We start from the raw sequence: 12502 nt of genomic DNA on the forward strand, positions 1-12502 counted from the left end.
ATCGGCTTTCCTGTGGAGTGTCAGCATGAACTTTGTTGAAACTGCATTAAGCACTAACGGAAAAGAAAATTACCACTAGAAGTTAGCTGTAAAGAAAATAGGGCACTCCAGACCAGATTTTGTTGTCCGAGAAAGTGATGAAATCAAATAAGCGTGACTGCAAGTCAACATTTAACGAAGTGTAAGTCATTATGTGGATGCAACCTAAGATTGACTGATTTTCAGACCAGCCGTTAATTCACCAACTAATACATGAATTAGAGATCTTGTGCATTTGTCCGAGAAAATAAAAAGGCATGGAAACTTCCATTCCACAAAAGTGCGAAACCGAGAGTAGCGAAAGCTGAAAAATTATTTTGTTCTTGACTAAAACTGTACTTAATCATGTACAAAACAATTCAATTCCTCAAAAACAATTCTTCCTTTTTTCAGACAAGTTATGCATATTATTATTATTATTATTATTGACAGAAGCTGAAGTTGTATAAAACTGTTACACAGCAGATGCTATTAATATTGCACAGTTACATTTAATCTGCCAGGAAGTTTCATATCAGTGCACACTCCACTGCAGAGTGAAAATTTCATCCTGGACACTCATATTTGTCTGAATTTAAAGATTTGTGAAGACCAGAATGTATATCTGCAAGCCGCCACTGTCTATGTAAATGCTATTTTTAAAAAAATTGCTTAGTTTGACATCACTCATTGTGACTTAGCATATAAAACAACATGTTTCTTATTACATTTTCAAACCAAAGATTCCAAGACTTACCAAGCAGGAAAGCGCCGGCAGACAGGCACATGAACAAAACACACAAACACACACACAGAATTACTAGCTTTCGCAACCGATGGTTGCTTCTTCAGGAAGGAGAGGGAAAGACGAAAGGATGTGGGTTTTAAGGGAGAGGGTAAGGAGTCATTCCAATCCCGGGAGCGGAAAGACTTCCCTTAGGGGAAAAAAAGGACAGGTGTACACTCGCACACACACACATATCCATCCGCACATACACAGACACAAGCAGACATATGTATATACAGTTCTACACTCGAAATAAAGTAAATATCTGTCCTTTCATTAAACTGTCACTCTTTATGCTACAGACCAAACCCTCGGTGATGGCATAGTTGGTCTCAATCCACAGAAATGCTGAGATAGATTAAAAAACATGTAGTTTCTATCTGTAATCTATCTTTTCACTATCTTTACTACAGCTGATACCTAAACAGGTCAGCTAATGTATTACCATCCAATCACTGTACAAACGATGAACACTTGCTATTAATACTGTAGTTGTAGACTTCCACTCTTGGAACTAATTCAGAGATGCACACTCTTCCTTCAGACTGTATAACATTGAACATTTATGTAACTATCCTGTAGTTCACATATAAGTGTTTTGCAGAGGGTTGACAGGACTGCTTTCAGGACTGTTTCTCAACTCTTCCACTCTCAAAACTCAATCAGAAAAGTGAGCACCTCAATGTTTCCGTGCAAGCTCTGACTTCTCCTATTTTATTACAATGGTCATATATGCCTATATATCTGAGAGTTAATAAAATATTTTGGCATTAGGAGGAGAAAATTAATCAAAATTTCAAAAAGGTTTCACACAATTAAAATAACAACTTTGGTATAAAGCAGTGCTGCCTCAACTTGCATTATGTAGCCATGACACACTCCCCCTACTTCATGTTAATACAGAATGAGCTGCCCTTCAGATTTTTTCAATGTTCTCTCATTTTCTGTGTGATGCTTCAAATTTAAGTTATTTGTAGTTGTTATCCTAAGAAATTTATTTTGAACATACAACTTTTAAATTTGTGTGATTTATCGTGTAATCAAAATATAATGAAATTTTTTAGTATTCACATGGAGGACCTCACACTTTTTATCGTTTACGGTCAATTGCCACCTTTCACACCAAGTAGATATTCCATCTAAATCATTTGCCAGTTCAGTTTGATCTTCTGATGACTTTCCTAGAAGGTAAATGACAGTGGCTTCTGCAAAAGGATACGAGAGGGCTGCTCAGATCACTTCCTTGTGGAATGACAGATAGCATTTCTTTTCTGCTCTATGGCTTACTAGAAATCGAGAAGTATGGAATCAATTTGAGATCCCCTGTGAGTAGCTCTCATTATTTTGTGTCGATAAAGAGCTAGTTGTGTTTTACATGAAAGATGTTTTCTGAATCCATATTGGTTAAGTGTCAACAAATTATTTTCTTTGAGGTTTTTCATAATGTTGGAACATAAAAAAATGTCCCAACATCCCACTATGAATAGATCTCAATGATATGGGTCTGAATTTTTCTTTCTTGAATAGTGGTGCGACTTGTGCAACTTTCCAGTCCTTAGGTTCAGCTCTCTAGTCAAGCAAGTGGTTGCATGTTGTTGTTGTTGTTGTTGTCTTCAGTCCTGAGACTGGTTTGATGCAGCTCTCCATGCTACTCTATCTTGTGGAAGCTTCTTCATCTCCCAGTACCTACTGCAGCCTACATCCTTCTGAATCTGCTTAGTGTATTCATCTCTTGGTCTCCCTCTACGATTTTTACCCTCCACGCTACCTTCCAGTACTACATTTGTGATCCCTCGATGTCTCAGAACATGTCCTACCAACCGATCCCTTCTTCTAGTCAAGTTGTGCCACAAACTTCTCTTCTGCCCAATTCTGTTTAATACCTCATTAGTTATATGACCTACCCATCTAATCTTCAGCATTCTTCTGTAGCACCACATTTCAAAAGCTTCTATTCTCTTCTTGTCTAAACTATTTATCGTCCATGTTTCATTTCCATACATGGCTACACTCCATACACATACTTTCAGAAACGACTTCCTAACACTTAAATCAATACTCGACGTTAACAAATTTCTCTTCTTCAGAAACGCTTTCCTTCCCATTGCCAGTCTACATTTTATATCCTCTCTACTTCGACCATCATCAGTTATTTTGCCCCCCAAATAGCAAAACTCCTTTACTACTTTAAGTATCTCGTTTCCTAGTCTAATTCCCTCAGCACCCTACTTAATTCGACTACATTCCATTATTCTCGTTTTGCTTTCATTGATGTTCATCTTATACCCTCCTTTCAAGACACTGTCCATTCCGTTAATCATACAGTAAAGCTGCAGGCAAGTTGCACAAGATTGCAAAAACTGGGATATTTTATCAACACACTCCAAAAGAAACCTTAGTAATATACAGTCTGGACCAGAAAACTTACATTTATTATTTTATTCATGGCTGTGATTTTCAACAACTATAACATACATATAGTAGCTCCCAGTGCAAAAGGTATTCTTCCAAATTAGACAACATACACATACATTCACCCAAATGCAGCTCACACACACACACACACACACACACACACACACACACACACACACGACATTCACCCAAATGCAGCTCACACACACACACACACACACACACACACACACACACACACACATGACCACTTTCTCTGGCAGCAGGCTAGACTTGGCAGCCAGAGAAATTGGTTACGTGTGAGTGAGTTGCGTTTGCATGAATGTGTGTGTTTTCTACTTAAGAAGAAGGCTTTTCAGCCAAAAGCTTACTTGTGTAACAGTCCCTTTGTCGTAACTATCTGCAACTCAGTGTCTCCACTATACAGTGAGTAGCAGGCTATCCTTTTTCATTATTCCACCCAGCATTTTCCATTGTTTAATTTGTCATCTATGTATATGTCAAGCTGTCAGCACAACAGCTCGACACATACGTAGATGTGATTCAGTTACTGTTAATTGTCAGTCTTCGTTTACAATAATCACACACAATATGCATATTTCTGGATATATCATGGCATTATGCTTCTATGTAGAAGATATTGACATCTGCTAAACCAGTACAGCGTCCTGAAGATGACAAATTAATTTGTCAGAACCAGCAAAACATATTCCGACGACTGAAGTTTATTCTGAAAACTTACCTTTATTAAGTGACTTTAATTTGTTTTGCTACACCAAGTGCATCAACCTCTATATATTTTCCATGTTGGCAGCTGTTTTTGATTTAACCCTTAGTTGGTAACATCCGTTTCATTAGGTGGATATGAAATTTCTTGATATACTGCTGGCACACAAGCATTGTTAATTTGATCTAATATTTCTACTATGCTTCAGTTGTGAGGTAAACGTATTTTTGTGCAGATGTCATTGTTTCATTTCCACGGTAGTGCAGTTTTACTTGCTCACACAGGTCAGCCACATCGTCTCATAAGCAGATTTTATTGTTGAAGTAAGAATTTTCTACCACCTGACAGATGGATATTACTTTAAACGAGTACTTTTCTGTGTTATGCTCCTTACTGTGCAAATATCTATTTATAGATGGATACTAGTGGCAGGATATCTAATTTGTCACAAAGAATCAAAAGAATGGTGCAAATGGCTTTAGAACAGTTTGAGGAGAGCAATAATCATACAGACAATTCTTTTGTTCCTGAAGAAGATCACCTATCAGATTCACATCACAGCAATTATGAGATAGATGTGAATGATGTTCTCAACTTCTGTGAGAATAAACACGGTAGTGTACACTGTGCAGAATAGGGGGAATGATGACCTCAAAACTGACATAGTTTTCCATGGCGAGATTAACTGTTTTACTTGGAGTTTCCGAGTGCCCATTTTGGCACTAAGACACCACAGAAAAATATAATAAAAATTAGATTGTCATCATGGTTAGGTCGTGCCAATCAGTTAGGTAATGATACAGACCTAGAAGAAATATGGTGTTTGTTTTTCAACACTGAGAATTTGGATGAGATTGTATGTACTCAAAACCACAAATCATAAGGAATAAATTAATGAATCCTTCATCCTCCAGCTATAACATACAGACAAAACTGATATTGAGTTGTTGATTGGTTTGATGAATCTGTGTTCCATTTTCAACTCTGAATGTGAAAACTGGCATAACTTTTTGCAAATGACTGTGCTGGACATCCCCATTTTTCGTGCAACCATGTGTCTAAAATGATGTGATGGCTAGTGTAATTTTTTTCTTTACTTCAATATATAGCAATATATCTGAGAAACCACATCAACTTTCCAAACTATTTAATTGGAAACACTAATATTTAGTTTTTTTAATTTTGCAAAAGAAGAGTAACCCATTACATGAGAATATATATATATAATTTTTGCATAATGTGACACGAATTTGGATTTAAACACAATAAAAATATTAGTATTAATATTTCATCACACTTTTAAACTGTTATTTATGGTCATCTTAGTCTCCCAGTGGATGTTACAATTAGTGCACCAACGAAGGTCTTAAATTATGGAATATTTATTGCATTTTCTTTCTTTCATGAAGGAATTTCAGGAAACCATGTTTAGCAACTCCACTTTAGTGGCACTGTCATTGGTAATATTACCATTGATGTTATGCAGTGAAGCTGTTGATTGTATCTTACCACTGGTATACTTTACATATGACCAGATCTCTGGATTTTGTGCCAGGTTTGAGACAGAATATCATTATGGAAACTATTAAAAGCATCTTGCATTGAAGTTTGTACTGCATGAACTTCTGTGAAACACTCTGCCATATGAACCAGTTTATGACACAATTATCATAACTCTGTAACGAAATAAAATACAAACACATACTTCTGTTGTTGTTGTTGTTGTTGTCTTCAGTCCTGAGACTGATTTGATGCAGCTCTCCATGCTACTCTATCCTGTGCAAGCTGCTTCATCTCCCAGTACATACTTCTATTCATACTCATAATGTATAAATGCCATTGTGCAAATAGATATTGGACCAACCTTTGCAAAGCTATTCAGATCTGCCGAGATTATAGTGGCATGTATCAAGGCATCAAAAAGACCAACAAGCAGGAAGTTCGCTGCAATAAAAGATCTAAATGGAGACCCAATCAACAATAAAAACCAGCAGCTAGACAGATGGGTGCAGCACTATGCTAAACTATACTCAGAAGAGGTCAATATTTCTTCAGAAGCTTTGGGTACTTTACCAACTTACCCTTTTATGTCTGAGCTTGATGATCCTCCCACTGTTGACGAATTAAAACTCACACTTAAAAGTCTAAAGCTAGGCAAGAGTACTTACCAGCAGAAATAATCAAACTTGACTGCATTTTGCCAATATTGTATCAAACCCTACTTCAGTGCTGGGAAGACGGCACAGTACCTCACGACATGAAAGATGCAAATGTAGTAACAACCTGTAAGGGAAAAGGAGACAGAGGTAACTGTAACAGCTATAGAGGAATATCTCTCTTGAGCATTGCTAGAAAGGCGTATGCAAGGATAATCCTGAAGAGACTGGAAACCTTGGCTACTCGGATCTACCCTGAGTCACAGTTTGGATTTCGTACTGGCAGATCCACAAGTGACAGGATATTCACCTTGCACCAACTACAAGAGAAGTGCCGCAAACACAGAGTGCTATTATATGTGGCTTTTGTTGACCTCAACAAAGCCTTTGACACATCAGTAGGGATGGACTCTACAGCATATTGGAAAAAATTGGATGTCCCCCAACTTTGCTGTCTTTAATAAGATCTTTTCACGACAATAAGCGTGGCTCTGTAATCTTCGATGGCAGTACATCTGAACCATTCAGTATGAACTGTGGCATAAGACAAGGCTGTGTGTTGGCACCTACACTTTTTGGAATTTTCCTCTCGGGTCTGCTGCAAGTGGCTTTCGAGAATTGCAGTGTTGGAGTACATCTGCATACTAGGAAAGATGGAACACTTCTCAATGTCAGAGTAAGACAAAGCGCTACAAGATAGTCGCTTGTGAACTCCTGTATGCTGATGTTGGTGCAATTGTAGCGAACTCCGCAGAAGAACTGCAAGAGCTAGTATCAAGATTTAGTCACGCATGCCACCTATTCTCGATGAGTATAAACAGCAGTAAGACTGTAATTATGGTTCAGGGTGCTAACACAAAGCCGAATATCACACTAGATGGTACTACTCTGCAAGTCGTAGATAACTTCTGCTGTCTTGGATCTACTATAGAATCAAACATGTCTGTTGACAAGGAAATTGATACTTGCATTGGAAGAGCTGCGACAACTATTGGCAAAATCTCTACATGTGTTTGGAAAAACAACAAACTCTCTATGACCACCAAAATTCTTGTATATCAAACTTGTGTCCTCAGCATCCTTTTGTATCAGAAACATGGACTACCTATGCCAAACAAGAATGTCGCCTTGATGTTTTTCACATGCAGTGTCTGAGATCCATCCTAGGAGTAACATGGAAGGACCGAGTGACCAACGAAGCAGTGCTATCTAAAACTAACTGCAACAGTATTTCAGCTATCCTGAAGCAGAGACGACTCTACTGGCTGGGACACGTCCACCGTACAGGTCCTGACAGATTACCACCTGAGGTGATGCCTTGAGAGATCTCTATAGCCAAAAGACCTGTAGGATGTCCTGTATTGAGGTTCTAGGATTCCTGTAAACGAGATATGGAGAGCTTTGGAATCAACACAAACAGATGGGAGGCACGGGCTAGCATGAGACCACAGTGGCGTGATGATATATCATCTGGAATTTCGAAGCATGATGAAGGCTTGTTAGACAGATTAAGGCAGAAAAAGCTTCGCAATGCTACCATTGCTCCTGCCTCGGCAGCCAGATACACTTGTGACAATTGCGGCAAGAGATGCTGTGCTGCCATTGGCTTGACAAGTCATATGAAAAAATGCTACCCATAAACACACAGACACTGCAACAATCATCTACCAAGAGGTCGTGGCCAATATATAAATGACATAAATATTCCTTGGATAAAACGGAGAGCACTAACATGCTGAAATTTATTTTAATCAGAATGTTTTCTTGCAGTAGTTTACCCTGTGTGGCATGGGCTAGGGAAAGAAAAGGACTCTCAGTGGAGGTGTCATCCCTCGTGCATCTGCCAGATACAGCTGCATCCTCTTGGGGCAGTGGTAGCAATTTCCTTTTACATTCACGGGAATCAATCTTTTTTCAACCTCCAGGCTTCTCAAGAAATTCCTTATCTGTCCTAACACTTTACTCCATTTGACACAACATTTGTAGCAGACCACTTATGCCAATACCTCTAGCTCTGAGGTGGCACAATTACTGACTCACATTGAGGGGAACAGCAGTTCAAATATCTGTCCAGCCAATTACATTTGTCAAGTAAGTTAGTACTGTACATCTCAAATAATTTATATTCTGTTTACTCACTGCTTTTAACTTTAACTAAACTTGATGTACAGAAGATCTATTATTATTTTATAAAAATAACTTTTCAACAGGGTAGTTAAAATGGCTTGAAGTAGTAATTTTGTGATAGCATGAAAATAAACTTGTAACATGGAATCATTTGAAAAAGTTTAACTCACCTCGGTATGCAGCGTCATGAGCTTGCATTAAAAAAAAAAAAAAAAAAAAAAAAAGAAAATAGCAGTTTTGTAAAGCTAAAGAAAGTTTCAGTAGATTTGTTTGTCCTAAAATCATTCTGAACATTAACTAGTATTTTATTTTTATTTGTAAACTTAGTTAACCTTCTAGGTATGACTCTTTCAGTTATTTTAGGAAAGCCAGATAGTAGTGAGACTGGCCTACATAAAGTGATGAATTCTTCTCGGGTTATCAGCCGAATGGTGCCATCGTCTTGTTGCAACATTTTGATTAGTTTTGTACCCATCATCTTCCGGCAAAGTGTCTGGATGCTGTGTTCTGCATATCTATATAGTTGCTTGGCCATCATCCGCTTCTGTAGGCCAGCCAATCACGTTTTTCTGGAAGGGGGTGCAGTGTCGGTGGTGGTGGGAACTGCACTTGGCGGCGAGACCCGGTGGCTATCCAATCTGTCTGTGGACACCACTGACTTCAGGTCGGAGCATTCCTGACGTATTTTGTTGATTGTGGGATTCCACACTGCACTGAGCTGAAAACCGCTATCCCTGTTTACTAAATTTAGTAGCTCATTGAATGTTGCGACAAGATGATGCCACCACCCAGCTGATAACCTGAGAAGAATTCATCAGTGGAATACGCCAGGTAAGACTGCAGTCGCATATGGCCTACATACAGTTTTCTATGTCTTTTCTGTCATAATTTTTGTGAAATGACTTTACTCTTGCTTGTTTTAGGTTTGTTGGGAGTATTCTGGGAGTGTTCGTGTACCAGATGATGTATTGATTGTATCTGTCAGCTGAGAATGTATTTGCTTCAACTTAATATTGTCATTTGAGTCTCACATTGAACATCAATCAGTGACAGAACCATTTGTTAGAAATGCAGAAATAATTTCGACTCACAACATGTTTTCCAGCCTTGGAAAGCTTTTAATTGTTGTTTGTTGCTGTTGTTTCAAATATACTACTAGCCTCTACTTTTACAGATCATTTTATTCCTTTTGAGTTATGTATGTAACCTAAAAAGTTGACCTCTGTCGCAACTGTGATTTTTTTTTAATAATCTAATTGTTAGACTTGCTCAATCGACTGCACTAACAGATCTTCTAATATCTTAAAACGGTCTTCCCGAGTTAGGGAAGCAAAACAAGCATCGTAATAGTGTTTGTTCGTTCTTTTTAAAGGGTGAGATTGTATCAGAAAGATTGAAGCTGGAACGTGTAGGTATTGCCACTTACACGTCAGTTGGGTAGTGAGTTGACTTTGCTGTCACACCCATGCACTTTGTTCAGGATGTAGACTACCGTGACAGTGTGGTAATGGGAAGTGACAAGTACACTTGCTGAAAATGTTTTTAATCTGCCAAAGGTGAATAAATGAAAAAGTGACAAAAATGAAATCAGATTGCAATGTCCACTAACCAGCGATCACGATAATTGTATTTGCGAAACAGCTCCACTTGAATGCCGATCCTGGAAGGTGCCGAGCAAATGTCTGATCATGTCAGTGCAGGAGAATAGTGGACATGTGTCTGGAATAAAATGAACCTTTTACTTGCGATCACAGGGCCCATGTATCTTGTGGACGTGACAAAGGAAAGGCAGAAATGAACAGAGAGCACCAAACAAACTTCCGTGTGCATCTGTGAGGAGCTCATGTAAAGCTTGACCCACATGGTCCACAAATTGAAGTTACAGACTCTCGAAAAATGCCTCTGTAGTATACAGTGGCTCAGTTCATGCTGCCCTTGCTTTTTTTGCTGACCTGTGCACGTGCACGCCACAAATTGCCAGAAGTTTGCCTGTGGGCAGGTATATGTGCCAACAGATGCCTGACACTGCTAACCTGGGCTGGCCGCGGGCAGCTCTGGACCGTTCACGCATTTTTGCGGCACAGCTACCCCTCAAATCCCCTCTTGGAAAATGGAGTGAGCTCGGAAGCTGTGAGAAAGTGCAGGTGTCCAGCTCGTGTGACATGTTTGGGTTTCAGACGCTTCCATTGTGACGTCGGTGTGAGCACGATGGAGAATGGCTAGTGAGCGGCGCTTGGGCGGTGGCATGTGATGTCAGCACACACATGCACGGTTGGTGTGTCCTTGTGCAGCTGGCTGGTGTGCTGGCATAAGCTGTTTCCAGCACACCAGGTGGTGAAGATGTTGCGAGAAGATCGATAGCAGGGTCAAGTAAAGCGTATAAGGAGAGAGGCCAAATAGAGACTCTGAGAAATGTATCGCCAATGCCCTCTCAGCCACCAGTATTTAGGTTGCTGCCACGGACTGGAGGGTTCAGTTAGTCACCCAGTGAATCAACTAGTCGAGTCATCAGTCACAGCTCTGTGGGAGTCGCAGTTGCAGTTAACTCAGCTTCTAGTGCAGAGTCAGTCAGTACCTAGTCACCAGAGTAATGCACAGTGTGGTACTTGTACTTCACCAGCAGTGAAGCTAACGTGAACTGTTACAGAAGAGCTTGCTCCACATGCACTAGCTTAAGATAAGTAAATTTAAAGAACCCTTTTAATACACGCATGCAGTTGTGTTACAGAAAGAAGATACTGGTCACCAAAAAATATCCTTTTCTTCCTTCCCACAGTGCAGGCCTACAGTGGCAACGAGATGACACAAAAGCTATCGGCAGGCAGTGATAGATGGGAGTTAAGTAAAAATATGTTGGGGAAAAAAAAAAAAAAGAAAAAAAAAAAAAAAAAAAAACAGAGAGAGATAATGAGACAAAGCGTTCATGAGTTTCACTGTTTGGACTTCACAGACATACTCAGTCATGTGATCACAGCATGCGATTCAATCTGGACTCTACACTTCGCTACAGCTGAGATACAGAGATTGTGCTAAGGGTCTACACTTGCCCAAGTATGGCGTTGTCCAGAGCTCTACGGGAAAGGATACAGAAACATAATGTGGAAGTTAATCCAGGCTCAATGCCCAATGTGGTGGAGATACAGGGACATGACAGGCAGCCACTTATACTGGAGACGGTTTCCAGAGCTCAAATGGAGACAATGATGTGAGGACAAGGCTCACTGGAGTCTACAGTAGAATGTGGCCGGTGTGTTGTTATGAGGCAGCATGGGCATTTGAATTGGATACAGTGGTCGGAGGATTTGACGTAGTCCACCGGCAGTTGTGGTGGAGAAAGCCCGGGCGCTTGCGGTGAGCGCAGGTCAGGTGGCTGTGCCTGCTGGCAGAGCGGGTCTGCAGCACACATGGCAGTGCTGTGACAGCTGGCGGTGTGTGTGCATCATTGGGAGCCGCAGGTGTGGGCTCTGTCTGACCAGTGGTGGAGGAAGCGCCATTTGTTAACTGGTCTTCCACTGGGTCAAAGAACTGAATAGAGCAGTAGCAGTCACAACGTAAGCCAGCTTAACTGGGCCGATTTACACTTTGGTCGGCTCGCCATTGCATTTGCTGTTGAGCGTGGAGCCAAGTACGTTAGCCGAAGTGGTGGCTGTACTGTGTCAGTTCACAGCATGGTGTGTACAGCAACGTAGGTCAGCATGTGCAACCACTCTGCCAGTGCCAACCTAAATTGGTCCTTGTGGTTGGACAAGGGCCGTGTGGGTGTGCAGACATTCTGCCAGTGGAGGGGCTGATGTTTCGCACGGTACCTCATCCACAAAATCGCCAGAACGGCGTGAGATTGTCCGTACACGAGGTCGGCAGGTGAAGTGCTGCCCTATTCTTTTGGTGTTAGTCGCAGGCCGAGCAGTGTCAACAGAACTGCATCTGTCCAGGCAGTGTCAGGGCTTTTAGTGTTTGATGGAGCTGCTTAACTGTGCTGTTAGATGATGGGTGATAGCTGAAAGTTCAGTGTAACTGCATGAGACACAGTTGTGAGACTTGTGTGAACAGCGCAGTAAATCTGGTGGCTATGATCCATTGTGACATGTCTGGAGCAGCTGAAGCGTGACACCCAGGCATCGCCGAAGGCTGTGGCGATGGTCTTGGCAGTGATGTCTGCTATGGACGTTGCCTCCGACAGCTTGTGAAGCAGTCTACCATTGTCACGCTTGCCTTGGGACAGAGGGAGCTAGTTCATAATGTTGACAGGGATGTGTGCAAAATAGCATGTGG

The sequence above is a fragment of the Schistocerca gregaria genome, chromosome 1 (assembly GCF_023897955.1).
Source record: "Schistocerca gregaria isolate iqSchGreg1 chromosome 1, iqSchGreg1.2, whole genome shotgun sequence".
In the NCBI taxonomy this organism is placed as follows: domain Eukaryota; kingdom Metazoa; phylum Arthropoda; class Insecta; order Orthoptera; family Acrididae; genus Schistocerca; species Schistocerca gregaria.